The sequence below is a fragment of the Triticum aestivum genome, chromosome 7D (genome assembly GCF_018294505.1).
Source record: "Triticum aestivum cultivar Chinese Spring chromosome 7D, IWGSC CS RefSeq v2.1, whole genome shotgun sequence".
Lineage (NCBI taxonomy): Eukaryota > Viridiplantae > Streptophyta > Magnoliopsida > Poales > Poaceae > Triticum > Triticum aestivum.
In genome coordinates, this window is record NC_057814.1 from 129,375,576 (window position 1) to 129,390,803 (window position 15,228).

General features: G+C 43.2%; 1 long non-coding RNA gene across 1 annotated transcript; it reads left to right on the forward strand.

Moving 5' to 3' along the window:
* Nucleotides 1–918: 918 nt before the first annotated feature.
* Nucleotides 919–2,040, forward strand: LOC123166361 (uncharacterized). The gene is made up of 2 exons (XR_006483451.1): nt 919–1,346; nt 1,442–2,040. It is a non-coding gene; the product is annotated as an uncharacterized lncRNA (long non-coding RNA).
* Nucleotides 2,041–15,228: the final 13,188 nt, after the last annotated feature.

Sequence of the window (15,228 nt, forward strand, 5' to 3'; positions counted from 1 at the left end):
TTCCTGGATTCCCACAAAGTCCAGTTTCCTATTACATATAATCTCTCTAAGAAAATTTCTTTTAGTATCATGGCCAATGCCCCTAACATTCCAAAACATTCCTATCATTTTTTTCTTTTTATATCTACCCTTTTTTTCTCCAATGTGAGCAGCTGACTTCACACAAGAAAATCCTGGTGAGCCAAGCTACTTTTTTTTTTGCACTAGTGAATATGCTTTTGAGATGAGAGAAATGATCCATCTCAATTTCAGCATTAGAATGATCTTCATCATAACATAGTTCTCTGAGATCAGCTTCTCCAATATCAATGAGATCATTTTTTTCAGTCTTCTCATTGCCCTCTTTTTTCTGGGATATGTGTTGATGATAAAAATCCTTTCTGCATTGTTTCATCTTAGCATTGAACAACCTTAATCTATCCTAATTTTATCGGGGCATATACAGGTCAAAAAGGAAAGCAACCCATTGAGTAATTACTACAATGCGCATACCTCTCGATCGTATGATTGATCCACTTGGCGAGAGGCAGGTCGATCAGGTGTCTCTGCAGTGCCTCCAAAAGTCCATGAAAGACATGAAAGTGGGCTTCCTCTCGATCGTTTTAACTACTTCAATACTGTTGCTCTCGTGCCCAACATCCCTGCCCCGAACACATGCCTGCTCCAGCACGTAGTTACTGCTCGTCCACCACCTGTGCCGGCTGCCAGTGCATGCATCTTGGCTCCGACCTGACCTGCCACCTTCCATTAACTTTCTCAAAGGACATGTCCTGCATCTAGGACGGTACTCCTACGATAATTGCTAGGCGCGGACGAGCTCGCGCGCTCCCGGAATCTTCATGCGTTCGATCCGCTGGAGGCGCGAGGTGCCCGCTGTATTGTACGTGACGGGTGAGGACAGTTAATGTGCGTACGTAACGGGCAAGAGACGTTGGTGGCGCGGGCGTTAGACGAGGATTTCACGGTGTTTATGTAACGCGTCGTTTGTCTACTGTTCTGGACTTGTGTGTACCGGAAGTACGAGATGGCCTGTAACGGTGAGGTACAGTAAGTAGTTGGCCGGCCCACTGGATGTATTTAACGCAATCCACGGGTGCTTCTGGATCTGGTCCCCATTCGATCCGCAAATCGCAAGACGAAACCCTAGACTCGCCCCACAGTTTCTTCTAGGTCGTCCCAAATCGGAGAAGATAGAACCCTAGGTATCGAAGATGGCAGATCCAGTAGCGGATCCAGCTGCTCTGCCAATCGTGCCTTGTCCGGATTGCGGCAGGAACGTGGTGACCTACGTTGCTAGGCGCGGGAAGAACGCCGGTCAGCGTTTGTACAAGTGCCGGAATCACAACGTAAGTCAAGTTTCTTGGATTGGGTATGGGTGTTTTTTGAGATGTTTAGCTAGGTAGATTATCACGAGGTCCGTGTTCTTGTGGATCCATTGCAGCCTTCAGCGGGCGGATGCGATTTCTACAGGTGGCAGGATGGCTATGCGGCGCATCTCGCCAATCTTGAAGGAGGAGAAGCTGCTGTGGGTCAAATCGGTCCGGGTCAGATGTAGGGTGGGCAAGCGGTCTAAGCTCAAGTTGTGCAGGCGCTTCACGGCTAGGCGGTGCAGCAAAATGGCCCGCCGGAGGCGTCGCAAGCTGCATCGTTTGCAAGTGCGGTTGCAGGATATATGCTCGCGGCTGCTCCAGTTGCCGGTCGGCAGGGTGTGACAGTCGCCGACGCCGCCTCCATCAACCTGGTGGTATCAGTAGCAAACCTGATAATTGGGGTGGCAATTCTGCTGTTGCTTGTGGCAGATGTTGTCCTGCGCGTGGTTAATTAGGCGATGTGGCCGTTCTTATGTGGCCGAGATGGCAGCGTGGTTAATTAGGATTAGGCTTAGTGTTATGTAATCGTACGTTATGATTTTGTAGTTGGTCGAAGCGTGGACGCCAAGTGTGAGTGACGATGTAACCATGTAGTGCTAAGTGTGGACGAGCTGCAGATGTAATGTCGTGTTATCTAAATGCTATGGATGAGCTGATGGTTTGATGCCCACGGTGTGTGAAATATGTCGTTTTTTATTCTGTCAGAATGGGAGTTAGGAGAGAAGGCTTTTTAGAATGAATGTCATTTTTCTTTTTTGGATTTTAAGTCGTGATTTTTAGGAGCTGGCGTGCATGTCTGAAACGGATGGTCACCAAGAGGGTTAACCATTGTTTGTATGCAGATATTCCGGCATAATTTTTTTATCCCTTTTGTGTTCTATTGATTTAGTATTTACATTTATTCCTGTACGGCAAAGATATATTTTTAAAAATACAAGCTTAATATTTTTTATATGTGTCCACATTTTTTTAGATGCATATTTTTTTAGTATGTTTTTGAAATACCCGATAAAGATTTTTTGAAAATAAAAGAATTACATCTTTTATATTTATGGTCAACATTTTTATAAACACAGTTAAATATTTTAAACAGAAGTGTTGCTTTTTTATGGGTAGTCATTCTTTTTTTTTACGCATTTACATTTTTTTATAGTGGCTGACAACATTTTTTGAATACTTGTTTTCACCATTATTCAAATGCTTGATAATTTTTATAAGTAATAATTAACCCCTTTCACACATGCTTTATATAATTGGTATACACTCTTAGGCAAGAGAAACATTTTATTTATACACTTTGAAAATTCTTTGCAAATGCTGATTAATTTTTCTTACATGGTTACCACCTTTTTATTTGCAACTTTTTACATTTCTCAAATGATTGATTATCCTTTTCATATACTTTATTAACAATTTTTATGCAAAAAAATTATACTATCAGATGCTTGCTTAACATTTGTCAAGCACAAGTTTTTTTGTTTTTTAATATCCGGTCAGTAATATTCACGCATAGGAGGTGAAACAAGCGTGTAACAGTAGTACTCCTCGTCCCTCACGGTTATTGGGCTGTCCGTTCATGTGGGCTGGCACGTCGTCCGTAGACTGGCCTGGCTCATGCATCCCTTGGCATCTAAATCGCCCGGAGCCTTGTCGAATGTGCTCGACCACCTACCCCCTTATCCGCATCTGAATGGCTATCCAGTCAGAGATGCCACAGCCGGAGCTTCAGTTCAAAGAAAGGTCGCTGGATCTGGATCTCGTGAAGCAGGTATCTGCTCCGTCGGCTCTGAAGGCAGGATTGCAGTAGCTGCTCGGGTGCTGCCCTTGGCGCCTCGTCACGCGGGTATTCGCTGGTACGTTTTTCATGGCGTCGGATCTAATTTCGGTTGTGGCATGTAGTTTTGCATATAGATTTTGTAGCTTGGAATTGAGGAGTAGATCCATGTCGTGATTCAGTTGCAATATTGTAGATGGACGAAGAGTTTGAGGACCAAGATTTTTCTGATGGAGCGGTGGGTGAGGGAGAGCCTGCACTTGATCGGACTGAAGAACATCAGCCAGTTATTACTTCTCGGTTGTCAGTTAAGCGTGTTGTAGAGATGGTCGCAAAGTTTGACGAATACAAGAGATGGTTTGTAACCGAAATTGGTTTTGGTGCAATCCTGAAGATCCCAATGCTTGTCAAGTTGGATCTGAGGATGAGTGCTTGGGTTATGAGGAAGGTAAATGCTCGGTGTCGTGTAATCGTCATTGATAATGACAATATGGTTGGTTTCACAGCAGAAGATTTCCACAAGGTTTTTGGCATCCCATGCGGGAATCGAGATGTGGGTGGCAGGGATGCACAAATTTCTCAGTCTACAATCAATTTCATCAAGCAGTCAATTGGGATGGACAGTACAGTTACTCATAATCTGAAGGCGGCTGAAAGTGTTTTAAGTAGAGATATTTCAGAGGATTCGAGTAAAATTGAAAAGGATTGTTTTCAAATTGCATTCGCCATCTTTGTCATGGGCTATTTGATAGCACCGTGTACCAAGCATGACACCATGACGATTGATTTCTGGGGTGCTCTGGCCAATCCGGAATTGATCCCGCAGTTCAATTGGTGTGAGTATGCTATGCAGAAATTGATGTCAGCTGTTGTGAAGTTGCAGAATGATTATCAAAGCAAAGCGGCAACGGTTCATATGTTTGCGTGCCACCTTTTTTTCCAGGTGAACACATGTTTTAGTTTTTTATAGTTTGGGTGTGGATTTTCATGAAGCGATGTGTGTGTACTATTGAATTCTTGTTGCTTACTTGATTATAATCCATGGCAGTTTTTCTTGCTGGACAACATTGACCTTGGATTGTTCAATATGCCGCCATCTGAATTGCCCCGCGTGCAGTGTTTTGAACAGAAAAGGTTTCGACATATGATCCTAATGGTTTATGGCATGAAGCATGGGAAGTGGGGTTATGTCCCTGGAGGGATATGTTTTTTGTAGTTGTTGGTCTAAAAATTCAGTTCGGTAGAGGTCGAGAAGTGATTGTGTTTGTCTATGTTTTTTTGTTCAATGCTTGTAGGTGCGGCCTGCGGAGCTAGTTATGTACACGCGGCCAGACATGACGCGCCAAGGACGCATTGACTCCCATGCATCATCAGGTTCAGTGAAACAATCAGTTCCAAGGGTGCCTGATAGAGTGGACCAACGGACTCTGGATTTGGGTGTGCATGCAACGACGGCACCAGCTGACTCTTTGGGTGATGTGAGGTCGGCATACCATTCAATTGGGCCAAGGGATTTTGCAAATCATTTGCGCCGGACTTGCTATGGCGATCCGGTAATTTTTGTTCATCTAATTAGGTGGGTTGTGGGTGGGTAATGCAATGACTTTTTATTGTTGAAATTTTGATGGATATCGGTATTTAAGACAAGCATTGTGCATTCTGCAGGTCCTTGAAGAGCTGAGCCTGATGCTGAAGCAGCAGAATGCAAAGTGCATGCTGAGCATGTCGTTGCTGCGGAGTAGGATGCAGTCTGACATGCTTAGCTTTGCTGATAGAATTGTATTACTTGTGCGGGATCATTGTAGGTGCTGTCAAGCGCGCGGGCTGTCAAAGTGTGTCACACTGGATGGATCTTCCAAGTGCTCTGATGGTATTTTTGTCCACCATATCTGAGTATACGAGTTCATTGAAAACAATCAGGATAGGATTGGTTATGGTTATTGTTTTTATGGATGCAGATGCTCAGGCCATGCATTCAAGGGTGATCCCGATGGTTGCTCGGCGGCTCGAAATGTCGGATGATGAAGGTGCCGTAGGTGTGCATACATTGTGGAGGTCAGCCAGATAAGATGTATGTTAACTTTAATTCGTTCATGCAGGTGGTAGTTCAACCAAGGCCCGTTTTGAACGTAATTCAGTGAAGAAGCCTCGGGTTGATTCTTGTGATGTGCGAGGTGATCAAATTTTTTTATGCGTCATATTCACCTCATCAAACTGCTGTTGTCGATGTTTAATTAAGTTGGTTCTTGTAGTCAACACGGTTTAATTCAGTGTGTTTTGTTTGCTGTGTTAGATCTGAAGTTGGGGTCATCACAGCAGCCAAATGACGCCCCTGTGTATGATAACCCAGTTGCTGAGGAACGACAAATGGAAGAGAAGAATGTAGTATTAGACAGGATTATTCTATATGCTCGAGTAATTACGGACACGGTTAACTGTCTGTATGACATTGGAGAGGGCGAGCCCAATGTTGTTTATTTTGGGACCATGGTAGCTACGTTGCCGAAGAGGAAGTATGCTACCTCTGCAAGCTTTGCACGCAACCCATGGGTGAGTGGGTGTCTAGCTCAGCCCCCACCAATCCCCTTGGTGGATAAGTTCTATAACTGGGTATCTGGAAACAACGATTTTGACCTTGACAGGTATAATGTTGGTGTTCTTTTTTTGAAGTTCACGTCGTCAGTTAGACGGTTAAAGCAATTTTATAAATCGCGCTTATGTTTGTGTGATTTTATGCAGCATGTGGATTGAGCATAAAACTCCGCGGATGCTTCGGGTAAATGTTGTGTGTGTTCAGCAACAATTAATTGGGGGACATCCTCTTGACCATGAGGTAGCTGTGCTTGCAATCAGGAGGTTTAATCAGCTTGATGTTGGTGCACACGCTGTGAACCAGTATATGTTATGGAGGGAAGTACTTGAACCAGATTTCTCGGTCAGTATCCCCTTTTTCCTTGTTTTGGGTAGATATCTTGTAAATGTTTGCCAGGTTGCAATTGGCCATGAAACGTGTTTGTTTTTTTACTGTGTCTATAACAAACGCATGCTCTTGCCGGGGAGAAAGTTGTGCATATAAAAGCTATTCAGTTGCAAATTTCGCAGGCTCTTCATGATGTCACGGCATGTCAGAAGGTAAGGTTTCGGTCAGTATCTGTCAACTAGTTTGCAATTTCGTTAATGTGGAAAAGTATTATTCATGCAAGCGTTTGTTGGTTGCAGTTCTTTGTGCCAGCCATTCTTGACCATGGTTGGGAAGCATACATGTGGGATATGATTAGGAAGGAGATTCACATACTGGATCCTTTGTTTGCTCAAATAGTGGGAGCAGAGCAGCGACATACAACCCATCACGAGGTGGTGTCACAGATTCACAATGTGCTATTTAGTTGCCTTAACGAGTTCTTTGCAAAATGGCACTGCACACCTGACAGATGGAACCGGAAGTTCCCAAACATAACCCGGGAAGTTTTTACAAGGTAAATGACACTTTGTGCCGGACATATTTTTTCGCAGATTTTTTTACATGCTCGACAGAGAGGTGATGCATGCACACTTCTGTATATGTGACAGGGATGAGTCTGGTATCTGCATGCTGCATGCGATCAGGCAGTACGACGGTGAAAAGATGATGTGGCCTCTGACGAAGGTAAGAGAATCTGTCATTTTTTTTGGCTTCTCATATGATGTGCCTTTTTGTTGTATCTCAAGATAGATGTTTGTGTCATTGCATGTGACAATGAAATGTGCAGAAAAATTTGGCCACTTTCCGAAAGACAACTATTTTTGAGCTTTTCCGTCTGCAAGATGAGCAGGGGAATATTGTGGGTGATGATGTCTTGCGTGCTGCTCTGGAAGGAGGCGAGGGATGAGGACATTTGTATTTGTGTAGGTCGCGTGGAGTTTGCTTTAAAAATGGTGGATTGCTTTGATGTGGTGTCATGGGCAGAGGATATCTAGTTATCTTGAATAAATGAACATAGGTTTAATTCTCGTGTAGTATGATATTTTAAATGTGTGGACGTATGACATGTATGGAGGCTGGTGCAGTAGTTTGTGTGGATTTGGTTGAGTTGGGTCTGTCTGAATATTTGCTTGTCTGGGATTTATTTTATGTGTATCAAGGGAGAGGATACTATTATGAGTGGTTGGTAGCTGTTTCAATATCATTTTTAAGGTCTTAGCATCGAAGGTCCCTTCTGAAATGGCAATATCTCCTGCATGCGCTAATTGTGTGACGAATGAAAACATGCATCATTTTGTTTCAGATGCCTCTGTATTAAATATCTACACAAATTGACCTGATGAATTTATAACAAAAGAACCCTTTCCGTGTGTGTGACCATTTTTTTCACAGTCTCCTGTTGATTGCCACCAGTCCCCCTCGTCGCTTCCCTGCGTTTCGCACGCAATTAAAAAAACACGATGCGTCTAGATGGAAATGAGAAGGTCAAATTTCATTTGTTTCTTTTTTTTATTTAACCTTTTGTCGGTGAACACTCATGCATTTTCAAGGGTCATGTTTTGATGAACGAGTAATTGTGCTTCCCGTTTTCCAAAAGGACTTTAGTTGCCTATGTTCGTTTTGTTTTGATTATGATGGTAATTCAATATGATGTGGAGTCACTGTTGACAGATTTGTTATTTCAATCTAGGAGCATATAAAACTGTTCCAAGGTGCCATCGTGGAAGTTTGTAGTCTTGCTCATATGTACAAATTCATGATCCGTAGGTAGTTGCCAATGTTGCGCGTGTTTATGCATGAGTGTGAAATGGGCATGGGCATATATGTGAATGCGGATTCAGTGGTTTTGCACTACATTCCTTCTTTTTTAAATAGATTTTGGAGAAAAATATAAAGATGCACAATAGCAGATGTGTTAACATGACATAGGTAATATGTTGGTTATATTATCATATCGCGCATTTTCATAATTTTAAGCAAGAAGGCAAATTGATTATAATGGGTTATATCTAAGATAACATTTAGCATAGCAATTTTCCGGTATAGATAAGATAAGGCAAATTCATTGTACTGGAAGTGTCAACCAGATAATAGCATATCAGTTCAATGCAGCATAGTAGTCGATTACATGGCAGCAAGGCCAGATAGAAATACTTGTACTGGTAGTGCATAAATAGGTAGAGATAAGTCTTAAAGCAGAGAGCAATAAACAAGCATAGAGTGACTTAGTCATGGTGATACTATTAATCCCTCTGCACAGGAAAGCTTGTCCAAAGCTTGTAACTCAAACGGATGTAACATCAATTTGAGGGGCAAGCTTTTCAGCACAGAGGGAGTAGCCGCAACCCTGTTGCATCGGTCATAGGTTTGATATTGGTTTGTTTTTTTGAAGCAAGCAACTCCTCCTAGTCCTGCTTCCCACCGCAGAGGTAGCTGGCCAATTCAGCCTTGTTGCCTTTCATCATCAGGACTTCATAAGCCATTTGTTTCCTCAGTTGTGCAATGATTTCCTAGGAAACATAGATGGAAAATGCTTGAAGATGATGTATAGAGGAGTGAAATATAAAATGTTATTGAATATGTACTTTGCATACCTCAGTAGGAATTATTTGCAGGATATCTCCATCAAACTCCTTTATGTAGTGTAGCACATAGAATCCACTGTCAGCTCTGCATTTGTTTTTGGATCTTTATTAGGTACTAGGATTAGGAGCACATATATAGAAATGATGGGGGTATTGCATAGTGGACTGTACTTGCTGCAGCTGGGGTGCATGCCATAGTTGCACTTGTAACTCCATGGAAATGTTGAAAAATGCCAGTTTGGATACCATTCACGAAGACGATTGAAAAGGGAATCTAGTATAAGTTCAGCCGTACGCATATGTTTGATCTCCATACTTCCCTCTTCTGACATGGTAATAGTTGGGTCCATTATGAACATCGTTTTTTCAGCTATGTCAATTTGATAGAGGCACCATGAATCGTCGATAATGTGTACCACCATGAACTGAATAAGGAACATGGATGAGTTATATCAGTCTTTTTTATTGTGTAACATTCAGTTAGCAACAAGCAATGTATTGGTTTTTATTGCTTATCTTTTTGCATTCTTCCAGCTTGTAGGGGAGGTTTGTTGCATTGAACATCCAGAAGAGTGTGTCTATCTTGTGATGGTCCTGGCAGTTGATGGCTTGTTCCTGTAGGACACATTTTAACAGATGAATAACATTATGAGGTATGGATGAGGATGGAAGTGTCGCATATGAGAAGTGTGTTGTGCTGAGACTCACCGCAAAGCTTGGGGGAAATAGCTTCCTCCACCGAGGAGTTGTGTATTTGTATAGTTTGCTGTCCTTCATGTCTAGCGCCAAAACACCTGCTGACATCCCGTTTGGTTTGAGGTATTTATTTTCACCATAGTTCCGCAGGATCGAGTGGCCAGTCATCTCCAGGTGGCAAGGGTCGTCAATTGAAAGCCATTTCCTATTGTTAGCACACCATCAATTTCAGTTATATTTATATTACAATTAGAAGTGCAGACTCAAAGTTTGCAGGTACATTTCAAGATGCAAGATATAAAGGGATGAAGCTGTTTGGTAGCCTGCAACTAGAATTAATTTTTTTCATGTGCACTTGTGGGTTTATTGTCAACGATAAAGATGTTTATCAGGTGAGAAGATGATGTGCTTTTTCAAAAGGTTCAGATGCGATGTTGAGCTGAGTAGTTGACGGCAGAGCTTATTTGCTGAAAAGTTATGAATGTATGGCAAGGAGTAATGCTCACATGGAACGTTCACTCAGCTTGCATTTTCTTATCTTCTTGTACCACTTGTCCACATCAATGGGGGGATCTGTTGTTATCCTCAGAAATTTTGCTACGTGAATGTCTGGCTCTATTTTTGGAGCTGATGAATTGTCTGCAATATATGTCAGGAGTAAATGTGAGTTAGACAATGACTGTACACAAAGAATAACAGCTTGCTTCTCGGTAGCAAAAACCATATGGATGATATGGTACATTGGTGTTGAGAAACAAGATTTTTTTTTGCATGGGATTATCATTTGGAAAGCAAGAGAAGTGGAGATGGGAATATGAAGGACATGGTGATGGATGGAATGTACCTTTATGCGCCGGGTCAATGTGAATACCAGTGATTACCACAGCTGTGTCAGCATCAATAGCTTCCAGAGATTTGATTTTAGGAGGCCTGACCTTTACGTGATCTGCACAGGTGTATGAACAATTTTTGAATCATTGCCAAATTGTATAACATATGTACAGGGCGAGGAGGAGATTTTAAAATTTGACAAGTTAGATACAGGTAGGCTTGTTTCATCACATTTATGGTTCTAAAACAATTTTTTTATTGAAAGTTATGTGATTAGATAGAAGTTGCCATGCATTTAATTGTACCTCTGCTCCTTTTAGCTTTTTCACTAGGTGCAGCTGAATCAGTGCTTTCAGATGTAGGCCGCCATGGGTCTGATGAGTTTTTGTTTGTTTTTGTTGGAGTTTCTAATTCTGCCACGTCTACATTATCTCTGATAGCTGCAAGTTTGAATTTTTATGCAAGAGCGTCAAAGCAATGATGTATTTGAAATCATAATATGCTCATAGAACATTCGTTCATACGTTTCTAAACATAATTGATGTGTTGTGTGTTCATACAGGAGAGAATGGTTAATGGACAGTAGCGACAATGTACCTTCATCGCGGAGCAGTGTGTGAGTAAGAGTCACTTCAACATTAGTAATGTCTCCAGCCTCCCCGGCAACTGTATGGTGAGCGGGACATATTATTTTTTGCAGCTGGAGTTTTTTTTGGTTGATCGGTTGGTACATCAATGGTACAGCGTAGAGTTTTACCTTGTGACAACAAGTCTATGCCATATGTTGTTTTTTGTACGGAAGTTGCTGGGCTCATGTCCCACAATGGTTGATTCATTGCCAAAGTTCTTGCTAGAACTGGAAGAAGGATCAGTGTAGTTTAGCATTTTGGAACATAGAATGAATGAGAAGGCAGGCGACATGTACCTATGTCCGTGGATGCACTTCATGTTGTTGCAGTTTCTATAGCTTGCTGATTAGCTGCAGCAGAAATGACACGTGGTGTGCGTTGTCGTCGTTTGTAAGCTATCACGACAGCAGGATCTGATGGCCTTTTCATATTAGACTGAGTTTGAGCTGATGGTGTACTACACATAGTCTGGACTTGCCCTATAAGAAGGAGATTTATGCAAATTGAGTTATATGCTTGCAGGCTGAGGTAACCAAGCAACAAAAAATGTGTATCACTGATACCTTCTGTACAAGTGCCGGCAACATCCTTTTTACCAACAGCCTGCTTTGCCTGAGGTGCATGTTTCTCTGTTTTATAGTCAGGGGGTTGATCAACAGAAGCTGCTTCTGATGTTCTATGCCTCTTAGCGTCTACCATCATTACAATATTTGATCTCGGACGTTTCATTGTCCACGTGGGATTTCGAGTGACTTCAGTGATATACCTACGGCTCCTTAAATGATAAGGTGTCCGCGGAAAATGAGCTGATATTGGCACACCTGCAGATATAGGAAGAGCGTGGACAGAATGCTTAGTCTGAACTGTGACTTGTATCACAGAATGTTTAGTCTGAACTGCAGATTGGTACCTTTGTTGCTTGGCTCATTGTCGGGAGATATATCAGTGAAACGAAGCACACGAGGCGCAAGGGGCACCTTTGTTACAATGAGAGTTTCTGCTTCTCCAGGAATGGTAGGTGCTGGCAATCTAGCTTCAGGAGTCTTCTCAACACATGGAGGTTGTTGATCTGTTGATGGGATGACAAACATTAGACATAATGCGAGCGGTGAGTTGTCATTTTAAAAAGGAAGTGGATGGATGAAAGGGTATGTTATGTTAAGTACATGTATGAGAGACTGATTTAGCCATCTGTACAAGAGTGCGTGCGCATGCATTTGCAAATGGCGATCCTTGAGGGAGCTCTGTCTGCAGGGCTGTATCAACAAGCATGAAGTTTAGATATTCTGCTGTTGTTGGTACAATGACAAAGCTAATCAGAGCAAATTTTCCATGACTCACGTGTTACGAATCTTGGGGTGGAATTTGTTTTTTGTAATTCAGAGCCAGTGCAGTCCTGTTTCTCCCTGCGTGCCTTTGCTAATTGTTCTTCATGGGTTTGTGTTGAAGCTTGCACCAACTGCCCTGCTGATGTAGCTGGAAGAAGCAAGGGGGGCACATATAATCAAGTGGTTAGTAATTTTTGAGCGGTAGTAATGAAATGGAGGAAAAAGGAGTGAGATTTTGTCAGGAACGAACATTGAGTAACCACAAGAGCTTTTGTAGCGCCGACCAAGGGGCTTGGAGTTAGCCGGACACGTTGTGTGCTCAACCGTGTTTTTTCTGTAGCGGCAATCAAGGCATGAACTCATCATACATCAGAGAAGCAGCTTCCTCGAGATCGCCACAAATACGATTAATAAGAGTTTTGCAACGCTCTTGGTGTTTAGCAGACAACACTTCATCAGGAGGGCAGTGATTTTCAGCAAAATGCAACACAGCGCTCCGCATCCGAGTGCAGACTCTAGAAGTGATGTAGTGACGGGCAGCAGTCTTGACTGTCTGAATTGGAATCATGGACCCCTGGAGCAGGATTGGATGGATATACACGACCCTTCAGAGGCCCTTGTTAAAGGTTTTGTCTGTTTGTGCATGTCCATCAGCAATTTTAGTTAGATATCGTTCCTAATGTAATAGATTGATCGGTTTTGAAAGGATAGGATTAGGCACTCACCTTCAATCTTTTTTCTGGATCCCTTGCTATAGTAAATATGTCCTTCAGGGTGTCATTGCTATATGCAGATATGCGTGGCCAGATACTGGCTGTCATGTTGGTTTCAAAATCAATCCATTCCGCAAAGAACACCTGAAGGAGATGAGGACAAGAAGTAGCTTTTTGCATTAGCTTTTGCATCTACTTTTTGGTAATCATGCACAAAGATGAAAAGGACACAATCATAAAGAGCTTTTATCATTATTCCATACCTGAAGACATAGTTGAAATCCTCCCATTGGGCACGCCCCTATTTTGCTTTTGTTTTTTGTAGTGAAGCTGCACATCTTTTGTGTTCTGCATGATGTGGTCAATGATGAACTTCCCCCAGTTAAATGAACCAATTTTATCTGGCTTAATGACACAGTGTAGCACCTCGTCAGGCACTAACCCACAGCTGGCTTGCGGCGCAATCATCGTTGCACACACAAGGAGAGTGTAGCCGACATTTGTTGCGTCCAAGTACTTTTTATTTGTGGAACACGCATCTATGTTTCTAAGTACCGTCAGCACCTCCTTAACCTGGATTTTCCCTCTTTTGGCCCTTCCCTCTGCCACCCGATCTATCCCAAGTAATTCTAGAACAGCAGCTCGATTTGTATTGATCTCGCTTTGTAGGGTTTCTGATACTAATGGGATGGGCGTAGATCCTGATTTTATCCCCGTAACAAACTCTATAGCTGCTTCATTTAGGGGTCTATTCTGGCCATCTGGGAATGTCATGGTTTTTTTATCTGTATCGATGTTCATAAGCAAACTCCAGTACATCTTGTTGTCTCCTCCACCGGATGCACGAGTCGTTAAGAGGGATGCTAGGCCAGTTGGTTTCACCTGTTCGTACATCAGGGGCGAGAGGGTGCCGACGTACGCAGTCGTGAAGCCGCATCGAACATTGGGGATGTCATCAGCGTCAGAGCCTTGCAAGCCCGTCAGCTTGTGCGGGCCGCTCCCCTTCCTCCTTGGAACTTCGGCCACCAATGCGTCCGATCCGTCTCGATCTGGGTCGGCGCAGTCGCCCTCTTCCAGCGGGGGCATCGTGTTGCAACCACGTACGGACGAGCTACCAGCTGCATGCAAACACGCCGTAAAAAATGCAATTAGATGCGAGATTAGATGCAAGCTACAGTGCTACAGTGCAAGATCCATCTCAGAGACAGAGAAGAAGAATGCGGAAGGGAAGACATGTACCTCGCCCGATGGAGCTTCACGCTCCGCTGAGCTTTCCGATTCGGTCAGCGGCGTCGAGTCGAGTTTACTGCCGCCGTTGCACTGAGGGGCGGGAAGGAGCGCTGTGAGGAGCGCGGAGGGGCTATTGAGGAAGAAGAAAGAAGATGTGGCCTGGATTGCTAGATGCTCGTACCAGAGCGTGTAGATAAGGCAAGGGTTGGATGCCGGAAGCGAGGCACACCCGCATGTACAGTGTTCAGTTTCACTGGGCCCAGCATCAGCGACGTACCCACTGCACGGTCTCATGGGTTCGGACCAAATTCAACGCACCCGCTTTTTGTTGCCTTACCTCATTTGTAGCCAACCCGAATCTCGAGGGCGAGATTCATCTTAAGGGGGGTAGGTTTGTAACATCCCAAATTTCCAATTTGGAATGTTATACATTAGATCATCATTGCATAGCATATTTTATCGCATTTTGGCAAATCCTCGATAAATCCTAAGCAACTCAAGGACCCTCGGAGAGAGTTGGTGATTTTCCCGATTTTTCATATTTGATTTTTATCAAATAATAAAACGAGGATTTTTGGTTTTAATTATTTTCTCTCTGAAAAATATTTCACATTAAAATAAATGAGAGGAGAAAATATGACTTCTCCAAAACAATTGAAATATTGGAGGAAAAATATTAAAATCATATATTGGACTTTATCCGGATTTTATTTGCAATTTTACTTGCATTAAAAAAATTGCACGTTTTCAAAACTGCATTTTTGGCCAAGAAAAATGTTCACCTTGTTCTAATTATTTTTATTAGACGGGGAAAATTTGTTTTATCATTTTTAGATTTTTATTTGTTTTTCTCCGACTTTTTTAGATTCGGCGGAATGTTTTAAAGAAAAAAAACCCGCGCCCGACCGGGCCAAGTCCCAGCCGAGCCAACCGGCCCACCCGCGTCGTCTCCCTCGCGCGCACGCCCCGCCGCCGCCGGAGTCCGGCTCGGACACGCCCCCGCCGCCGCCTTGCCCCCTCCTCCACGCCACCCCCCTCCCCCTCGTAAATACCCCCCACCCCGCCTCCTTCTCCTCACCCCGCCGCCGCCCTAGCCCGCACCCGCTGCCA